General features: G+C 41.3%; 1 protein-coding gene across 4 annotated transcripts in view; it reads right to left on the bottom strand.

Moving 5' to 3' along the window:
* Positions 1–18,388, bottom strand: part of THSD4 (thrombospondin type 1 domain containing 4) — a 701,089-nt gene that overhangs the window by 73,168 nt on the left and 609,533 nt on the right. The window lies entirely within an intron of this gene.

An 18,388-nucleotide genomic window follows, 5' to 3' on the forward strand; every position in this document is an offset into this window, starting at 1 on the left:
ATATAATTTAACATAAATTTAATAATTGGAAAATTTCACATGAAAAATTTAGAGTATTACCTTGTTTTGTAAAATAAGAAGACATGTTAACATTGGCTCCATTCCCTTGAGGCAGCAATCAGTTAGAGCTATGGAGGACTGCCCCTTTTTGATGGAGCCTGTATGCTTTTGTTAGCCCTAATCCCCACCACTAAGGTGAAGTCTCAGTTTATTTCCCATTTATTAATGAACTAGAGGCCTGGTGCACAAAATTCATGCATGGGGTGTGTGTGTCCCTCAGTACCCTTTCCAGTCTGGGACCCTTCAAGGGGTGTCCGACTGCCCGTTTAGGCCCCATCCCGGGCAATCTGACATTCCTCTTGCAATCCAGGACTGCTGGATCCCAACTGCTCACCTGCCTGCCTTCCTGATTGCCTTTAACCACTTCTGCCTGCCAGTCTTATCACCCCCTAACCACACCCCTGCCAGCTTGATTGATGTCTAACTGCTCCCCTGCCAGCCCGATTGCCCCTAACTGCCTTCCCCTGCCAGCCTGGTCACCCCTAACTGCCCTCCCCTGCAGGCCTGGGTCCCCCCAACTTCCCTTCCTTGCAGGCCTGGTCCCTCCCAACAGCCCTCCCCTGCTGGCCATCTTGTGGCAGGCATCTTGTGTCCACATGGGGACAGCCATCTTGTGTGTTGGAGTGATGGTCAATTTTCATATTATTCTTTTATTAGATAGGATAGAGGCCTGGTGCATGGGTGGGGCCCGGCTGGTTTGCCCTAAAGGGTGTCCCAGATCAGGGTGAGAGTTCCCTTGGGTGTGGGCTAGCCTGAGTGAGGAGCCTGTGGTGGTTTGCAGGCTGGCCATGCTCCCCAGCAACCCAAGCATAGGCTGGAAGCAGGTATCTGGGATTTATCTATTTTCTATAATTGAAACTTTGTAGCCTTGAGTGAAGACCAGGGGAAATCCAAGACTCCTGCTTGCTCCAGCTCCATAGCTCAGCCATCATTGTTGGGATTTATTTATCTTCTATAATTGAAACTTTGTAGCCACCTCTTACTAGACATCTCAGCAACATTTGGCACTATTGACCACTCCATCCTATTTGAAACACTCTTTCACTGGTTTCTGGGACACCACACTTGGCTTGCTTTCCACCTGCTCTCAGACTTCTATTATTCCTTTCTATATCATCTTTCTCTACTGGGCTATTAAATATTAGCATTCTTCAGGGATTCCTGGGCCATTGTACTCATGTCCATGGCTTTAATTACTATGTCCAGTGACTTTCAAATTTATGTTTCCAATCCAGACTTTTCCCTTGCTCCCAGATTTTTGTATCTAATTGCCTACTTGACAGCTTCACTCAGATGTGTTGTCTAATACTGAATTCATCCCTAAATCTACCAGTGTTTCTTGTTTCAGTATATGGTACACCATCTAATTAGAAACACACGAATCCTTAGACATGTGGATCCTGGACACTTCCTCCCTTCTTTATCACCTCTATCCATCCACCATCAAAATTTATTTGTCCTCCTCCATATTTCTTGAACCAATCTGCTTCTCTCCTTGCCCATCACCATAATCAAGTGCCAAGCTACTATCAGGGCTTATCTGCACTAACTCAAAAACCTTCACCTTAGTCTTTCTGTTTCCCTTCTTTTTAGAATTCAGATTTGGTCACTAACTACAGCTCAAAATCCTTCAATGGTTTTCTCTTTCTCTAGGGAAAACCTCCAATCATTAATGAAGCCAGGGCCATAGGTGATGTGGTCCAACCTCATCTTGTATCACTGTCATCTCTGTGCTCTGCTCACTGGCCTTTTAGCTCATCTAACACATCATGTTCCCTCCAAAATGCTGTGCTTTCTTCCAGACATACTTCCTTGAGCCTCCAGTCCCATTTGTTCTTTTTATCCCCTTTACTTTTTAAAAAATTGAACTTGCTGGGGTGACATTGGTTAATAAAATTATATAAGTTTTAGGTATAAAATTCTATAATACATCACCTATAATATTGTATTGTGTTTTCACCACTCCAAGTCAAGTCTTATTCCATCACCATTTATCCCCCTTTTATCCATTCTTACCTTCCCTCACTCCCTTCACTCTGGTAATCACAATACTATTGTCTGGGTCTATGAGTTTTTTTTTGGTGTTTTGTTGTTATTGTTGTTGTTTAAACCCTTCACATTTTTCACCCATCCCTCAACCCTCCTTTCCTCTGTATCTATGAGTCTATTTCTATTTTGTTTGTTTATTTTGTTCATTAGATTCCACATATAAGTGAAATTGTATGATGTTTATTTTTCTTCTATTTGTTCTCCGGTTGTCAGCTCCTCAGCAGTCTTCTTTCACCCCAAGTCCAAGCCTGTCTCTTCTCTCACTTGCTCTAATAATGTCTGTCTCCCAGTACACCCTAAGCTCCAAAAGGGCAAAGGAAGTGGTGCTTCCTCACTGTTAGAGCTCTAGTCCAAGCACAGTGCTCACCAGGTAGTAGGAACTTGCTATTTGCTGAACACAAAAGTAGAAAAAGGCAACATCAAAAGAAAGATAGGCAAGAAATGATAAATAGGCAATTCACAGAAAACCAAGTACAAATATTCCATAAGTAAATGAGGTGCACTCAGCGCGTAGCTCCACCAATGAGCTTCCCTCCGCCCGTATTCCATAAGTAAATGAAAAGATGCTCTACTTTGCTTATAATTTAAGGAATGTAAGTCAAAACCACAATGGTATATTCTTTTTTAAAAAAAATATATTTTATTGATTTTACATAGAGAGGAATTGAGAGGGATAGAGAGTTAGAAACGTCAATGAGAGAGAAACATCAACCAGCTGCCTCTTGCACACCGCCCACTGGGGATGTGCCCGCAACCAAGGTACGGCCCTTGACCGGAATCAAACCCGGGACCTTTCAGTCTGCAGGCCGACGCTCTATCCACTGAGCCAAACCGGTTTCGGCCACAATGGTATATTCTTGATCCACTAGATTGGCAAATGTTTTAAAAGATTCAATGATGCCAGAATTGACAGGTATATGAAGCAAGCACCCATAACATTGTTGGTGGAAATATAAACTGATTCAATCATATTGGAGGGCAGTAGTTATATTGTTAAAACCTTATGTGCCTATACATAAAGTACCCAGGAATTGTACTTCTAGGAAACTACTTGGTAATACCTTTCTGTAAATATATGAAAGTGTTTATAACAATATATTCTCTGAAGATTTTTTTAAATGTAGAAAAACTAAAAACAACATGTATATTCATTAGTAGAGGATTGCTTAATGGATGTCCATGCAGTGGGCCCTAAAAACAATGAGATGGGTCTGTGTGTGTGGGTATGGCAAGAACTCAACAATAATTTTTTTAAAAATATATATTTTATTGATTTTCTTACAGAGAGGAAGGGAGAGAGATAGAGAGCTAGAAACATCGATGAGAGAGAAACATTGACCAGCTGCCTCTTGCACACCCCCTACTGGGGATGTGCCCGCAACCAATGTACATGCCCTTGGCCGAAATCGAACCTGGGACCTTTCAGTCCGCAGACCGACGCTCTACCGCTGAGCCAAACCAGTTTCGGCAATGATAATTTTTGAAGGAAACAAAAATGCAAAGCAGTGTGTTTGGTATAATCTCATTTGTGTATACTTTATATAAAAGCATATACATGCAGGCACATGCATAATACTTTTTAGAAAAAGTCATAAAACTGTTAATATTTGAGGACAGAAACTGGGGTTTAGTTTGGGATGTGAGATGAGAAGGGAACCATTATTTCTCATTTTCTATCTTGTTACTACTATTTTAAATTTGCTTTATCATATGCTTATATTACTTTTTTAAAGGCTTACGATTTTATAATTAATATAAAAAGCACCGTACAAGCAGACATACCCTGAGGGATATATGTATTTTCAATTTTTTACAGCTTCTCCTTAAAATCCCATTCAGAGTATCAAAAGCTCAAAACTGAGGTAAGTTTTGACTAAGATTTTATTGCTGTTAATGAAAATATTGTAGAATAGGTTATTATCTCGAAACATAAAGTTCCAGTAAAGAACCATTTGAAATACTTCATATGAAAGAGCTGCAAGGGCCTCCCAGCAAATAAAACACGTGACCCTGAATTCTTTTATCATCTACTACTGTTACTCACACATCCATTCTAAAGTTTTAGATGAGTCCTTACCCATATAACAGCAAAGCATATAAAAGCCATACCAGATTTTTAACAAACACAGTCCTGATTCCATATGCTCGTGGTTTAGCTTCTGAAACAGCTCTCAAAGAACTGAAACCTGGTCAGATATATTGAAAACAGCTGTACCTACAGTTTATGTGCCCCTAAGCATTCACAGAGCTATAAATGGTGTCCAACCCTACCCTACAAAAAGGTGCAGGTGACTTATGACTCTTGCTAGTGAGTGTGTTCACTGAAGGTTAGGCTTTGACAAAACCTGTTTGAAAGTCAACCTCACAGCTGTATCAATGTGAGGAAATCACTTCTGTTTGACACTTAAGTTTTATTCCAGTTTTAGTTGTCAATGCCTGGCATATATATTTGGTTTAAACTATCTGCACCAGCAATGCCCTTATCCAAGAGCCTAGGTGTATAACCTAAGCCTTGCTTCTCATACATTTTACCCCATAAGCTTAATGCCTTTTGTTGATGACCCAACCACTGGCTTCCACAATCAGATAAAGAAGGTGACTTCCTTAGAGCAAGCAGGTCACTGTGATCTGGATGTCGTTTCTTCCTATGGAAGTACTAGTAAATTCCAAGTTTCTCAATCTTTCAGCAGGTCTTAGAAGTTATTTGGGAAGTAGCACAGCACAACAAAGTCAAAAGCTAAGGGGACTGACATCACCGGCCACCGCCACAATGCCAGCTGAGGTCTGTAGCCCTGCTATTTTCTGTTTAGTCTAGGGGTGTCGAACTCAATCAGAGAAGGGGCCAAAATCTAAAATCCAGCCTAAATCACGGGCCGAATGGTTTACTGAACAGTCATAAACTGTCATTGTGATGGAAACGCAGCGGAGTGCAGTGATGACAGCACGGTGCGGGCCACATTGCAAGGCCTGGAGGGACGGATTTGGCCCGCGGGCCTTGTGTTTGACACATGTGGTTTAGTCTATGAGTTTCAACAAAAGCCCACACATGGGCACAAACCCAGCTGAGTCTCAGAATATGCTAGTGAAGCTGGAAATGGAACGCAAGTATTCATTTCATACTACCACCTTGGAAGGGTCTGTCAATTACATCTTTATCTTAGCATTCCTTCTATAATAAATGTAGGCAACAGACCATAATAGTACTAGTACTATTGTGACTTTTATCATCAATAGAAATCACACATGTATTCATATGACATTAAGATTTACAAATATTTTGAAAAATTGTTTAAAAACTCATTGCCATATAGGTCAGAGATTTCATGTATTCAGGCTTTCTTTGCTTTAAGAAACAATAAAAAATTGTGTCAACAATACAAAATTAAACCGTTGCTCTTAACAGCATTGATCCAAAGCAATACCAGAGAGCGAGAAACCCCTAAGTGGGTGACGGAGCCTAATGGCCCATCTTGTTCCCCTTATCTAGGACCCCCAGAAGGACTAGTCCCACCAAGCCTCAAGGGGAACTCAGCCACACAGGCTCCCTGACTACCATTTGTCCTCTTCAGGCAGTGACAGGGGGAGAGTTTGGACCCACCTGTGTCCAGATATCATCTTCCATATAAGACTTAAGACAAATTAAGATAACTTTAGGAAAGTTTTCAGATAACCCTAACAAGCACATAGATGTTTTTCAGGGATGGACATAAACCTTTAATTTATCATGGAAGAATGTAATGCTTTTTTTGAGTCAGACACAATGAGGTAAACATATATACAAAAAAATATGTGCTCCCTTCCTTTCTTCCCCGGCATAGCACACAGTGGATACCTATTGTGAGGGAGCATATCCCCTATGCCCATGTGGCTTATGGCCATGTGGGTCTCCATACATGGACTATTAGGCTTTAATTAGCTTGGATACTAAACTACTCTCGATTGTAATATAGAAAGGAAGCTCTGGACATGCCTACTCCTGAAATCCTAGCTGCACCTTTTCCAGGACTGGCTTCTCCCAATAAACTTTGGTTCCACAAACAAACAAACTTTCAAAGTCATCCCTATATATAATAATTACTATGATTGTTAGGTCCTCTAAAAGATCTCTTATTTTAATGTTAAAGAAGCACATGCTACTGTATTGCAAATTTGTTTTTTGCTGGCCAGGCCTAATGCGCAAATTGTGCACTGGACCTCTAGTTTCTCTATATAAAAGCCTAAGCTATGATGTGCAATGGCCACCAGGGGGCAGATGCTCAATGCAGGAGCTGCCCCCCCTGGTGGTCAGTGCACTCCCTCAGTGGGAATGCCACTCAGCTCACTGACAGGTGCCAGATGCAGGGCTCACAGCTGGCCATCACAGCCCAGAGACCGCAGTGGGGCTGGGATGAGCAGGAGTGGCAGGCAGGAGTAGTAGGTGGTGTTGGACTGCAGGTTTCAGCCCAATGCTTACAGGCCACTCAGAGGAACTCCACCAGTGCACGAATCTGTGCACTGGGCCTCTAGTACTATAATAAGTTTGTATGGTGACAATCATAACTTTGTGTGGTGATCACTTTGTAATGTATATAAATGTCAAATCACTATGTTATACACCTGAAACTAATATAATTTTGTAAGTCAATTATACTTCACTAATAAACCCTACAAATGAACTCATAATATGAATGCCAATCCTATAAGGCAAGCAGGACACATATTACATTACTTGTACAGATGAGGAAATAGGCTCAGAGAGATTAAGTTGCTTGCTCAAGTTCATAGGCTATTATGTAGAGTTCAGGACTTAAACTTTGATGATCTGATTCCAAATTCTTCCCTTACACCAATGTGGTCTTTGGACCAGCACCATCAGCATCCTGGTAGCTGCTGGTCAGATATGTAGGTTCAAGCTGGCTGAATTGGAAACTCTGGGAGGGGGTCTAGCATCAGGCCCCCCAGGTGGCTGTGGTGCAATTAAAGTTATAGAGCCACTGCAGTACAACTTCTCTAATCTCTTATTTTTGAGCCCTGATCAAAATAGAAGCTTCTTAATCAAAGGAGGAAAGGTTTTACCTCTCATCTTCTGGCTCTGCCTGGACAATAGGGCAGACACTGAGAGGAGGTAGGCCAAAGGGCCATTCTAGGGGTTGCGGCCTTTATTCCTCCCTTCTACTGAAGCCTTCACAACATGCCTGCTGTCCCTGTCTGTGAGTGTTGAGGATTCCCAGAGCCAACCTTTTTGAGTTATCAGCAATCAATTTGAGAAGATGCCTATAATCATGTAACATACACAAGGCATAAGCTATTATGGGTTTGGATTGTGATTAATCCTTGGCATGGGGGGTGGGGTGGGAAGAGAGGTATAAAAGAGAGTCCAATTCAACTCAACACAAAATATTCCCTGACACTAAGCTCATGTACTGCATTGTTAAATGCTGGCATGTACCATTTTCCCTTTTTCATTGGCACTGGATGTGTCTTCGACAGAAAGGTAGTAGTGGCCAGGCAGGTGATTAAGTTCTGATATAGGTGTCCTTTCCTGAGCACTTGCGATAGGGTAGATTAGGTCATTCCAGTTGAGTTAATTGCATTGGCAACCTGGTTTATAGCTGTATTAAAATATTTTAAAATTAGGATATTACTTATATAAAGTATTTATAAATTTATAGCATGATTTTTATATTTGTATTATACCTGTGTTACTACAGCCCAAATAAGATATAGACCATTCCAGCATCCCAGAAGCCTCCTTCCAGGTTTTTCAAAGTCATTACTCCTGTCCCCACAAGCCTCAAGGATTCCCACTAATTACTCTGCTAACACCATAGTTTTGCTTGTTATTAAATTTCATATAAATTGAATAATACCACAATACTCTTTTGCACTGGGCATCTTTTATTTAACTTTATTTCCATGACATATCTTCACATTGTTTATTCTTTTTTGCTGGAAGTTAGCATAATACATTCGAGAAGTTCATCAGGAGGAGGATAGACAGCTTCAGCAGGGCTGAAAATCTGCATATATTATTGCCTGCTGCTGGAACAGCTGATGGCAGTTCGCCCAACCTGATAATCTCTTGATTGTTTATAAAACTTTACCTTTGATATGTACATCTGCTTTGCTAGAGGGAAAAATGTGTGATAAAAAGTCCTGTGTGCTTTTTTTTGGGAGTTTAGTCACTAGAACTAAGCTTCTGTCTGGTCCTCCAACATGCCTACCAAATTTTTATTTTGTGTCTAGTCTCTTAATCCCTTTATGTGCAGCCCCTTTTCCAGATTCCTATTCCCTTCTAGATGCTGAGAAACACCCTGGCATTAATGGTGCCTGAGACAAGAATATCTGGAGAAGATTATTTGCCTGAGTGAAGAAAAGTTTTACACGATATATTATAGGTGGGAATCACCAGTAATAGGCGAGTAGTCACTGGTAAATTCGGTGGGATGATTCACTGTGCATAAAGCCTGCACCAGCTCTGGAAGTTGTGAATCCAGACTGGGTGGGAATGTCTTTTTCTAGCCAGACTATAATGGGGAATAATTAAGTTTAAAGGCAAATGTATCATTGTAAATTTTTAGCTTCCATGCTCAAGGATAAAGAAATTAAAATGTTGAAAGGTACTCTTTTAAATCAGGCTCAAGGAAAAGGAGTGCTGTTGTCACATTTAACTATGTGGGTTCTTGTTCAAGATGCAAAATGTCTAATTCAAATTTGGGGTCAAAAGTCTGTAATAAAAAATAAAAATAAAAAAGCCCTGCTGCCAAATCCGCCTTTAGTACTGAAAGGCTGGGCAGCTAGAGAGATTAAAGCTTTGAGCATTCTCACTGAGAGACTCTCTAATGTTTTGCTTAAAAATTACTGTAGGACATGTTGGGAAAAGCAGATTTTAGCAAAAATAACTTTAAAAGCTAGTCAATGCCATGGAGAGTGGAAAAGAAAAAGATTCAGGATCTGTCATCTTATTTGGATTAATATGTTTATTGTTATCTATTAAACATGCCTTTAAGTTAATAAGAAAATAAACTCGGCCACGTCAGTTGCTAATTTTTCCCCCAAAAAAACAGGATGTGGAGATTGTGAGTCACGTGGTAATCCTATAAAATGGATGCCCACTCTTGAGTGTGCTAGGAAAACTCATTTCCGCCATGCTTTCCCCCCATTCATCTTTTAAAAGTTTTACAGAATTTAGGAATTCGTCTGGGATTTCTGTACTTGTAGAGAGAGAAAGCTATCTTAAAGCAAAAGAACACTCTATCCAATGTTGGACAAGGTTTTGAGCTAAGTTTAAATCTCTTTACTAATGCTACAGAATAAAACCCAAAGCTGTTTTTTCTCAAAAGAAAGATGGTGGAAATGACCCAAGGAGAAAAGAAAGAATACAGGCTTAGTTTGGGCAACAAGATTATTGTTTCAATAATAAAGGGCAGTTTTTAAAAAATAATGGACTGTATAACATTAAGGTCACCAAAATGTCAGTAAATCATCTCTTTTACAGAATTTAAAGAAGTAAATACCATGGATAATAATTAGCTTTAAAATCCCCAAATTGTTAAAATATAGATAAATAAATGTAATTAAAATAAAGGATTTGTAGTAAAGCTTTTCAGTAATAATATGTTAATAGCAAGGGTCCAAGTAGCCCAGGGGGAAACTAGCTTCATTCTTTAACAGAGAAAAAGACTGGTCTTATTTCCTGTGGCAGCAACCCAGTAGGAAAAATGTGGCAATTTACATTCAAATAGACCAGGCTAGGCCAAACCTGTTTTGCCAGGCAGAAACTTGGTTTTCTGGAGCCTCTGGCAACTTAAAACTTTGGAGTTTGCTGAATTAAATGATAAAAACTTATTAAATGTCTAGGTATTTTGAAATAACAAAATACTGAAATATTAATCTGAGTTTGTTTCGTAAGAAAAATCTAGGGGACAGAATTGAATATATTATAAATATATCTTGTATTTTTGAAATACATTTTTTAAAATGTAAAGGTGTTAGTAATCTAAGAAATGCTAAGTATTTAACTTGCCAGCTAAAATTTAAGGCTTCTAAAAGTTTAAAGTTCAAATTAAGTTATGAGAAATTTTATGATTGTTATAATTGATAGATCCTCTCTTCCTCCAGCTAATGGACAGACTTAAACCCCACCTGTGGCCAGACATTCCTGAGCTCTGAACCACCAATCAGCACCTGCCAAATACCCTAAGCCCCTGATTCCTAAGTCCCTAGGTCCCTAATCACCAATCAGCTTGTGCTGAGTGCCCTAAGCCCTGCCTCCTATCCTTAAAGGTGTTTGTACCCCCTGCACTAGCTCTCTTCCATCCCTCTCCATGGAAGCAACCAGCAAGGGTACCTTTCCTCCAATAAAGCCAGTATGTGTCGTGCCATCCAGATCTCCAGCTACCTTCTTTATTTAATCTATCAACAACAAAATGCATAAAGTATAGAAATTTATTTTTTAGAAAATAATTTTTATATTTTTTCTAGAAAAATTAGTTCAAAATATACTGTTTATTGGTCTAACTAAATAAGGGGATTAATTCTGTGGTATCAACCAAATTTTTAATATATAAACCAGTTTAAATTTGATTAATATATTTTAAGATAACTATAAAAAGTAAATACTATAATCCTTGGAATGAATATATATATATATATATATATATATATATATATATATATATATATGTGTGTGTGTGTGTGTGTGTGTGTGTGTATACATATATGTATGTATGTATGTATGTATATTAGGATCCTAGTGCACGAAATTTGTGCAATGGGGCCCTCAGCTGAACCTGCCCCCTCTCACATACTGGGAGGCCTTAGGGGATGTCCTAAGCCTCCCTTTGTGGGAGGCAACCAGGTTGATCAGGGTAAGGCACCAGCCCCATCACCCCACTGCTGAAGTCACTGCCAGTCACCACAGACACCAAGTTGTTTTCATCAACATGGACTCCAGTCTCTTCACCGAGAAAAAAATGACAACTTTCTTTAGGTATTTTCAAGATGTGTCTTTCATAGGATATGCATTTCTTTCTCTCTTTCTTCCTCTCTCTCTTTCTTTCCCTCCCTCCCTCCCTCCCTCCCTCCCTCCCTCCCTCCCTCCCTCCCTTCCTTCTTTCCTTCACTTAAGGATATGTTTCCATTGACTATTAGAGAATGTGAAAGAGAAAAGGAAAGAAAGAGAAACATTGAAGTGAGAGGAACGCTTTGATTGGTTGCCTACTACATGAGCCCTGACCTGGGCCCCAGCATGCCCTTGATCAGAATGGAACCCAGACCCTTCTGTTGGCAGGCCAAGACATTATCCACTGAGTAAAACTGGCTAGGGCAGGATATGACATTTCTTAGCCCCTCCAGCAGTGGACCTTTGTTTTTTTTCTCCAGAAGTGTGGTGAAAAAACCCTAGATCACCTTTTCGGATACTTATTACCCAAGTTACTAAGAATATTATCAGAATTTTGGGAGGATCCAAGATGGCTGCACAGGTAAATACCTAACCGCAGCCGCACACAACAATTTCAATAAAATACAACTAAAATATAAAATGGACATTACCCAAAACTACAGGAAAATCGACTGACTGGAAATTCTACAACAAGAAGGAAAGAGAAAACCAGAAGGAAAATCAGAGGAGCTGTAAAAGCCTAAGGTACGGAGACACACTGCATGAGCGGAGAGAACAGAGCCGGAGAGGAGCGGGAGGCTGAGTGCCTATTTGGTGTTCCCTAGCGGGAAGGAGATATTATAAAAGCTCTGGATTGTGCTGAACCCCAGACCCAACAGCGCTGAACCCCAGTTCTAAGCCAGACCCTGGGGACCCAGGTTCATACAGAGGGAATCTGGGCTATGAGGCGGAATATCAGGGGAGGGGAGCGGCGAAAGGCAGAGTCCCCAGAGGTGTGCAAATTGCACACAGAGGATGAACTGTTAACTCTGCTGCTAGATTGCCCTAGCGGGAAGGAGACAAAAGCTCCGGACTGTGCTGAGCCCCAGTTCTGACTACTCTGAACCCCAGTTCTAGGCCAGACCCCGGGGACCCAGGCTTATTCAGAGGGAGCCTGGGCTGTAAGGAGGAAACCCAGGGGAGCGGTGAAAGGAGGTCCTGGAGGTGCGCGCAGAGAACGGATGGTTGGCTGTGCTGCTGGATTGCCCTGGCAGAAAGGAGACAAAAGCTCCAGACTGCTCTGAACCCCACTTCCAACTGAACTGAACCCCAATTCTGGGCTCATTGGGGGAGAGACTAGACTGTTTGGTAGCAGGCAAAGCTCGAGGGCACCTTTCTCTCAGAGGTGCTTGCAGCGAGTACCAAAGGATCCTGAGGAACACTGAGACTAGGGCAGGGCTGACGGAAGCCAAGGCTGTAGACTCCACCCTGAAACTCTGCCCCATCCAAGCTGAATAAAGAGACTTTTAAGGCTACCAACTCAGAGAAGCTGCGAAAATGCCAAGACAAAGAAATAGATCACAAACGAAAGAAATGGAGGACAAAAAGCGACTGGATATAGAGTTCAAAACCACGCTTATAAGGTTTTTCAAGAATTTCCTAGAAAAGGTTGATAAGACCTATGAGGAGATGAAAAGGGATCAACAAGAAATAATAAGGGATCAACAAGAAATAATAAGGGATCAACAAAAAATAAAGAATACATTGTCTGAAATAAAAAATATTACATAGAGTCCTAAAAACAGACTGGAAGATCGCAAGAATCAAGTCAAAGATTTGGAACATAAAGAGCCAGAAGACACTCCTCCACAGAAGCAAGAAGATAAGAAAATCCAGAAAGTTGAAGATAATGTAAGAAACCTCTGGGACAACTTCAAGTGAACCAACATCAGAATTATGGGGGTCCCAGAAGATGAGAGAGAGCAAAATACCGAAAACATACTGGAAGAAATAGTGACAGAAAACTTCCCCCATCTGGTGAAAGAATTAGACTTACAAGTCCAGGAAGCGCACAGAACTCCAAACAAAAGGAATGCAAAGAAGACCACACCAAGACAAATTATAATTAAAATTCCAAGAGCAAAAGACAAAGAGAGAATATTAAAAGCAGCAAGAGCAAAGCAGGTAGTTACCTATAAAGGAGCACTTATCCGATTGTCTGCTGATTTCTCAACAGAAACCATGCAGGCCAGACGAGAATGGCAAGAAATATTCAAGGTGATGAATAGCAAGAACCTACAGCCAAAAATAATCTACCCAGAAAAGCTATCACTCAGAATCGAAGACCAGATAAAGAGCTTCACTAATAATAATAATAAAAAAAAGTCTAAAGGAATTCATCACCGCCAAATCAGAATTATATGAATTGCTGAAGAGGGTTCTTTCAGAAGAGGAAAAAGATAAAGATAAAAATTATGAACAACAAATATGTAACTATCAACAAGTGACTCGAAAAACCAAGGGAATTAAAAAAACCTGATGAACAATATTAACTGTTGAATATAATAGAATCAGAGGTATGGAAGGGGAGTGAACTGACAATTCTCGGGGAAAAGGGGAGAGGGGGATGTGGGAAGAGACTGAACATAAACTGTGCACCTATGGATGAGGACAATGGGGGGTGGGGAAAGGGCAGAGGGTGGGGTGGGAACCTGGTGGAGGGGAGCAATGGAGGGGGGAATAAAAGAGGAACATTTGTAATAATATGAATAAAGATTTAAAAAAAAAAAAGATTATTATCAGTGGCATAAGGAAGCTCAGTCAATGTGCAGTCAGAAAAGGGGTTTACTCTATAGTTCACACCAATCACGGGCTGGGCCCTGCCCAGGCCTAAAGCCTCTGGCTGAAGCTTTACACCTGAGCAGGGACCCTCCAGCTCCTTATCGCCAGCTCCACCCCTGCCTAGGCCTGCCCAGGCCAAAAGCCTTTGGCGAAGGACCCCCAGCTCCCTGCGATTGCAGACTCTGCTCCTGCCAAGGCCAAAAGCCTCCACCAGAGGCTGATCGCAGGCTCCATCCCTGTTCCCTCATTCTGATTGCAGGCCTGGCCCTACCCAGGAGCCCCTTGGCTCAGGCCCTTCCCAGGCTGCTCTGGGCTCACACGGCTTGGCCTCACAGTAACTTGTGTGCCAGGATGTTCCCAGGACACAGGCGCTTTTTTTTTTAGTTAATTTGCATACTCACTCTGATTGTCTGTGGGCCTAGTGGAGGTAAATCTACATGTTTGTCTATTATTAGGTAAGATATTTGATAGTTTTTCCAAGTTAAATTTCAAGACTTAAACCAAAGGCTTACTTTGAAACATTTCATGGGCCCTGGAGTGATTGAAAGAATTTATTTTTTCTTCTTAAAATAGATATTTGTGATGGCTGCTGACTGGAAAGCAGACTGCAAGATAGTGTGTAAGAAAACAAAGGGAGAGTGTGTGGTAGTGCAAAAAGTGTTTGTTGGTGAGCTGAGGGACAGCTATACTCCAGGAGATGGTGGGGAACTGTTGGATGGGGCTTCCCTGACCAGGCAGCTCCCATTGCTGCTGGGTTCCCTCCCTGAGTGTCCAGCTCGGACACGGAGACTGTGCCATCTTGAAGGGGAAAGTGGATGTTATCAGATGCCTGAAAATCATGGGGAATCTACAACTACAACACCCACTGTACAGCTGTGAATCTGAGAACATCAGTCCCTGAGTGGCACAAGCACGCAGATTCAGAGGAGCTCTACACTCCACAATGGAAAGGTCAGATTTCACCTGGCATAAGCTGAAGTCTCTGGTCCCTGCAAAAGAGAGAAACACACATACTGTGGGAGCTGGAGAACCTGGGGCAGTCTGTGCCTAGAAAAATCCATGGATGTTGGGGCTAGTATGATCCGTGAATGTGGAAGGGATCTGCAGAGCTGCTAACAGAAGGGAACTCTAAAAAGCAACCCATTTTGATCTGGGTGCAAAAGGACAGCCTAAAAATTTTAAAACTGTCCTAGTTGCTTAGACCCAAAAGGAAAAAAGACTGCATAGACTTGTGCACAAAGCCCTTGTGCACACTTACTCTTACTCTTTCTTCTTTTTTCTTTTTCTTCTTTAAATCCTTGCTTCTGATTACTAAGCCCAATATATAGAATCACCCGACTGAGGTCACTCTAAGAGACTGCAGAGGAAAGTTGCTTTTCTGGAACCTGGGGATCAAAGCAGGGAATAACCATCAGAGAACCAGCTCTGGGGAAACCCACTCCACTAAACCAGAATTAACTGCCACAGGGAAAACAAATCAGAGGTCATTCTGGGAAAACTGACATCCAAGGGTTGAATCACAAATTGACTCTTGTGTAAAAACAAATAAATGAAAATAAGAAATACAGATGTACTGCCTGCTTAAAAATCAAGACTGGATTACAACACTGAGGAGCAGTGGAATGCAGGGAACTTCAAAACTGTCCTGACAAGGCAAGGCATGCCAAACAGAACAGAAGAGAGAATGACTTTCACTACTGCACATTTTTATTTTTTTCATCTTTTACTTAAGAAACTAATTTTTTTTCTATTTCTTCACTTGATTTTTACCTTTTAAATTATTACATTTTTTCAATCACTATTATTACTACTAATATTTTACCTTTATTTTTAAAGTGTCATTTAATTTTCTCTTTATTATACTTTGGGATTACTGTTCTACATTCTATTTTTATCTTTCCTTTAAGATCATTTTACTCTATCTCAACTTTACCTTGATGCCAACACTCTCTTCCTCACTTTCCCTCTTTTGTTGTCCTATTTCTCATACCCTATTCCTGCTTTAGATTTTCCCTATTTCTTCTTTTTACCTTCTGTTAAAATTGCACCCTACTTATATATCTAATTTCCAATCCTCTGCTCCTAATCCATTCACACCTCTCTCTTCTCTTTCTTACTATCCAAATTTTTTCCTCTGTCCTTTTGTTGTTGTTTGTTTGATTATTGATTATATCGATTATTATGCTTGTTTGTGAGATTGTATTTCTTTTTCTTTATGTTTTGTGTTTGCTTGTTTTTTGCTTCTGTTTTCCCTCACCTTGCTTGATATTAGTTGTAGTTTGTAATTTTCATTCATCTCCAGGTACTTGTTGCTGGCATTTGTTGGGATTAGTGGCTATTCTAATGGCATTTTGTCCCCACATATATACCGTATTTCCCCGAAAATAAAACATCCTCCGAAAATAAGACCTATTAACAGGTTTCCTTCTGAGTGAAATATAAGGAAATCCACCTGAAAATAAGCCCCCCTAGGCTCTGTCTCAGAATGAAAATTAATTTACCGTAAACTGGTCACTAGGGCCGCTCCGACTGGAGTTTAGCAACCAGTGACGTTATGCGGAGTCCTGACATCACTGCTGTGTGCAGGTGGAGTGTTGGGAGCCATCAGAGTTGAGACAAGCAACTCCGTCTTAAGGAAATAGAATTAAGTTCCTTCTAGCAGAAGTTATGCGGTGCCCTGAGGGTTTGGTCAGAAGATAAGATTAACCTGCCGCTTAGCATCTTTGCAACTTCCCCTTCCTAATCCTCCCCCATAGCTAGCCCAGCCTAGGAATGTTACACCTTGGAATGTTACGCCGCCCTGGCAGTTAGCCAATCCTGTGTCACCAGATACCTTACCACCTTGTCACTCAGTGCCTAAACCAATTATACACTGCCAAAGACCCCTCTGCATAGGCAACCCTGCCCTCCTTTGTTTCTGCTGTATATATACAGCCATTTCAAAGAATAAAGTTCGAGGTTTGATCAGAACCTTGTCTTGCCTCCATTCTTTCACGTTCCTTGCTTGTTTCATTCTCTTAGGTGGTTCCTGCGTACCCCCGTTGTTGCCCTGCGGGCCAGGGCAGCGGAGTGGAGGTCGGAATGAGCGGTGAGCGCAGGGCGGGAGAGAGGAGGAGACTTTCACAGATGCATGTAGAAGAACAGGAGGATTAGAGCGGACAGGACGTGGCGAAGGTGGTGAGTGCTAGTCTGTCTCTGGTGACACTACCTGATGCTTGTGGCTGCCTTCATGATGATTAAAGGTTCTCAGTCAGTGGCAGACCCTGCTCCAGCCCAGATCCAGGCCCCAGCAAGCCCAGTGACAGTCCCCAGGCAGGCGCCAGGGTAAAGGTCTGACAAAAAGGTAGGGGGGATGTCTGGTGAAGGTGTTCAGTGGCACAGGGTGGGGGGAGGGGGATCACTTAAAATAACACAGGAGGGTAAGAGGGGGCAATCAAAATGACACAGGAGGATCAAAAGGGGTTAATAAAATGGTAATCCCCCCTCTGATTCTCCTGTGCCATTTTGATTTCCCCCTCTGATCCCCCTGTGTCATTTAAAAAATATATATTTTATTGATTTTTTACAGAGAGGAAGGGAGAGAGATAGAGAGCTAGAAACATTGATGAGAGAGAAACATCAACAGTTGCCTCTTGCACACCCCCTACCAGGGATGTGCCCGCAACCAAGGTACATGCCCTTGACCAGAATCAAACCCGGGACCTTTTAGTCCGCAGACCAACGCTCTACCACTGAGCCAAACCGGTTTCGGCACCCCCTGTGTCATTTTAAGTGATCCCCCTCCCCCCACATTGATACCCCAATTCCTTTTTTTTTACCCCTAGAAATGAGCACGAAGAGAAAAAGCTACTCCGTGGAGTACAAGAAAGGAATCATGGAAGACTCTTGGGGCCAAAATCTTACTGCTTTCTGCAAAAACTCTTCTTTCTGATTCTCTCTCTTATTTTTTTCCCTTTTCCCAATTTCATTTTTTCACTCCTTTTTTTCTTCTTTCTCTCCTATGCTCAAATTTGCCTTTCTTTGGTGGTCACCTTTATTTGGGGTTATCAATATCGAATACATTTGTGTTCAGTGCCTTGTGTGTTGTACCTTGTTGTGTTGTATTTTGTGGCTTTAAAAATGCAGGAGAGAGAGAACTACATAACTAAATGCCCAGATAAGAGAGATCATGGGGAGATAAAGAAAGAGCCCACATATGAAAGAAAAGCAGGCATTACCAGAAAAGGAAGTAATGAAATGGAGGCAAGCAACCTGTCAGAGCAAGAATTCAGAGAAATGGTCATAAGGTGGATGAAAAGAATGAAAGACAAATTTGACAATATGTGTAAGAACCAAGGGGAAATGAAAAAGAACCAAGAAGAAATGAAAAATGACATCACTGCTATAAAGAACTCAATGGAAAGCATCAAAATTAGACTAAAAAAACAGAGGACCACATAAGTGAGCCAGAAGATAAGGCAGGAAAAAATACACAAGTAGAGCAGCTTCTAGAAAAAAAGTAAAAAGCAGAAGGAGAGCTTAAGGGAATTTTGGGACAACAAGAAACAAAACCACATCCACATAATAGGGGTGCCA

This window comes from Pipistrellus kuhlii, unplaced genomic scaffold, assembly GCF_014108245.1.
Source record: "Pipistrellus kuhlii isolate mPipKuh1 unplaced genomic scaffold, mPipKuh1.p scaffold_m20_p_1, whole genome shotgun sequence".
Lineage (NCBI taxonomy): Eukaryota > Metazoa > Chordata > Mammalia > Chiroptera > Vespertilionidae > Pipistrellus > Pipistrellus kuhlii.